The following is a 3,695-nucleotide window of genomic DNA, read 5'->3' on the forward strand; positions in this document are numbered from 1 at the left end:
TAAATGTTTTGTTTTCAAATCGATGTCTCTTTTATGTTCATGAGTTAACTTTTCTACTTGCCATTAACCTTGCAATCTACTTAAGTCCAATGTGAGATAGAAACACACCATTTGAAATCATGTTTAAAAACTGAGTAATTTTTAAAATACGATCACAGCTGTAGGGCCCTAGACGCAATCTTATTTCTCTCTGCCTGTGCAGAAGTCTTATGAAAATTCAAACTACGGGCCGGGCGCGGTGGCTCAAGCCTGTAATCCCAGCACTTTGGGAGGCCGAGGCGGGTGGATCACGAGGTCAGGAGATCGAGACCATCCTGGCTAACATGGTGAAACCCCGTCTCTACTAAAAATACAAAAAAACTAGCCGGGCGTGGTGGCGGGCGCCTGTAGTCCCAGCTACTCTGGAGGCTGAGGCGGGAGAATGGCGTGAACCCGGGAGGTGGAGCTTGCAGTGAGCCGAGATCGCGCCACTGCACTCCAGCCTGGGCGACAGAGCGAGACTCCGTCCCAAAAAAAAAAAAGAAAATTCAAACTACGAATTCACTTTGTTGAGATTCCCAGAATATACATTAATCCCAAATGTTACTCCCCTCCTTAAAATATTTTAACATGTTCCCCATCACCCAAGCATAAAACAGCCCTGCCCTCTGCCCTGGCCTCTGGTCTCCCCTCTTACACGCCAGCACCCATCCACAGCCCACAGTGCCCGGCACAGCCCTGCCCTCTGCCCTGCCCTCTGCTGTGGCCTAAGGTCTCTCCCCTGTGCCCTTCCCTTCCCACCGGACAGGCCTCTGTCCGTTCCTCAAACCGCACAGGCTCAGGCCTGACTCTGGGCCTTTGCCCTGTTGTGCCCTCTGCCTGGGGTGCCTTTCCCGGGCTCCGCATCCTCCTCTCGACTCGCTCAGCTCCAGCCTGCTGGTCGCCCCTCGGGTGGATGAACACACGGTGTCCTCCCACCCCACCGGCCTTTGCACAGGCTCTTCTCTGTGCCAGACACACTCCCCCTCTCACCATCGGGCTTTACACTCTTTTTTTTTTTTTTTTTGAGACGGAGTCTGGCTCTGTCGCCCAGGCTGGAGTGAGTGATGTGATCACGGTTCACTGCAAGCTCCGCCTCCCGGGTTCCCGCCATTCTCCTGCCTCAGTCTCCCCAGTAGCTGGGACTACAGGCGCCACCACCTCGCCCAGCTAGTTTTTTTGTATTTTTAGTAGAGATGGGGTTTCACCAGGTTAGCCAGGATGGTCTCCATCTCCTGACCTCGTGATCTGCCCGCCTCGGCCTCCCAAAGTGCTGGGATTACAGGCGTGAGCCACCGCGCCCGGCCAGGGTTTACTCTCTAAATGCCATTCATCCTTGGAGTCTCCACTGAAATATCGCTCCCTGCCCACCCCCCTCACTGGGACTTAACCTTGGTTCGGTTGCCAACCACCGTCTCCTGACTCCAGGAAGCCAGATGCCATCCCAGCACTCGGAACCCCCCACTGCCACATTTTGCACACCGGTGATCACTGTGTTAGGTTGGTGCAGACGTCATCGCGGTTTCTGCCGTTACTATTAATGAACTGCGGCAGCGGCTCCTCCCTTTTTTTGTGTGTCATTATTTTTAATGACTGCTGCACCAACCTGTTAGAATCATATGTATTTATTCATCCATCATCTGCCTTCCCGTCTAGAAAGGAAGCTCCGTGAGAACAGAGGCCAGATCTACTCAAATCACTCCAGCTTCCCCGCACACTGCTTGTCAATAATCATTTACCGACTGATTGACAGAGAAATGCCGTCACTGTTGCTGGGATGAGGCACACGACACGCCCCTTTGAAAGCCACCGTCATGGACAGGACAGTTAGCATTTGCTCTTCACTCCTGCACCCGTGGCGTGGCTGGGCTTAGGCTGATCTAGTCTGGGCTTGACTCCAGGCTGAGCGTGGGAACCATGTGTGCTCCACACGCCTCTCATCCTGCAGCCAGAGCCGCTGTTCCCTGGGGCACGCACATCTCGTGGGGAAAATCAAGAGCCTCAGAGGGCAGGCCTGGCAGTGCCCGCACGTTCCAGGCTCCTGCTTGTGCCGTGTCCGTGCAAATCTCGTTGGCAGAAGCACGTCACCCAGCCACGAGCAACACCTGTGGGATGGATAAGTCCATCCACCCTCCCTCGGGCCCTGGCTAGGCTGCAACTGGGGGAGTGAACAGATGAAGCCCAACATTAAATCACCCACAGCAAGAAATGTCGGCCTCCGTGTCCCCACGCTGGAATCATTCTTCACCAGCGGGCTCGCCTGAGCTGACTTCCCTTTGCAATGGTGTCTGCAGGTTTAGGCCAATGCTGTTCCCCGTGGAGGACAGAGAAGCCTCAATCGGCCTCTGTCTCCATGGACAGAAGTTTGCATAAATATTTAAGCGATGTTAGTTCCTGAACGTCAGGACTGAACATACAAGCAAGCTGTGGCAGGTCTGCGGCCAGAGCCCTCTGGAGCCCTCGCTGGAAAGGCCCTGCTCAGGGGGCTGCCATTACTGGTTGAGGAGGGGAGATGTGCCACTCACCTCTCCCAGGGAGCCCCCGGCCACGGACTCTGGAAAGAACATGAAGAGCAGTGACCAGGCAGTCGGTGTGCCTGCGTCCCCTCCTGGGCCCCTCCTGCATCCCCTGCCTGCATGGAGGCAGCAGAGTCCACAAGCGCTCAGGGGCCACGTGCAGGACACTCCAGGAAGGACCACGCAGACTGAGCTGGGGGTCATGGAGAGAGGACCTAAGGGGAAGGGCAGATACCCCACCCCTCTCCACACTCTGCCCTCTGCCCCCTGCCCCCTGCCCCCGGCAATCACCTGGGTCTGTGGCAGCAGCTGTGGCAACAATGGCAGAGGGCCGGACCCAGCCCCGCGGGGGAACCTCCTCTCCACATGGGGCTCCTGCAGGATGGGGCCAGCCCCACTGCTTCTTTCTCCCTCATCTTCCCAGCACTTGGCCCAGGCCTGGCTCAGCCGTGAGAGTGCACAGCTCAGGAGGTAACTAAATCCCCGGCTTTCTAGCGAGAGAATGAAAATGAGGGTTCCCAGGGAGAAAAGACATTTTAGGGAGATTCAAGAGAGGGAGAGTCTTGATAAGTGGCATGTGGCCTCCTGGACTGCCCTGAGCTGCTCACATGTGGATTTGAGCTCATACGCAGACCTCAGCCTAGACCCTGGTGGTGCACACACAGGGCAGAGGCAAACAGCACTGAAGGCTTTGAGAAAGGAACTGGCTGTGGAAACCCAGACCGCAAAATGTTAGTTGAAACTTGCAGCCTGAATTTAATCGGGTTAATGCTCACTAAAACAAACCAATACACAATCCACGCTCTTCACTGGAGTAAAATAAGATGCAGAGTCTCCAAACATAATATTCATGGTGTCCACAATGCAATTCAGCCTTACTAGGATATGAAGAACCAGGAAAATCTCAACTCACACAGGAACCAGTCAGCCCAGCCCGTGCCAAGACGACTGAGATGTTGTGATCTGCTGACAGAAACATGCAAATAGCTATGATACAATCACTCCACCCATAGTCACAAACAATCTTGAAACGAAGAGAGAAAGGAGAAAATCTCAGGAAGGAACTAGAAGATGTAAATATAAACCAAAAGGACATCTTAGAATGAAGGGGCAACAAGTTCTTTTTGAAAAAATCCTCACTGGCTGGGATTATAGAAGACG

Source organism: Macaca mulatta, chromosome 2 (assembly GCF_049350105.2).
Source record: "Macaca mulatta isolate MMU2019108-1 chromosome 2, T2T-MMU8v2.0, whole genome shotgun sequence".
Lineage (NCBI taxonomy): Eukaryota > Metazoa > Chordata > Mammalia > Primates > Cercopithecidae > Macaca > Macaca mulatta.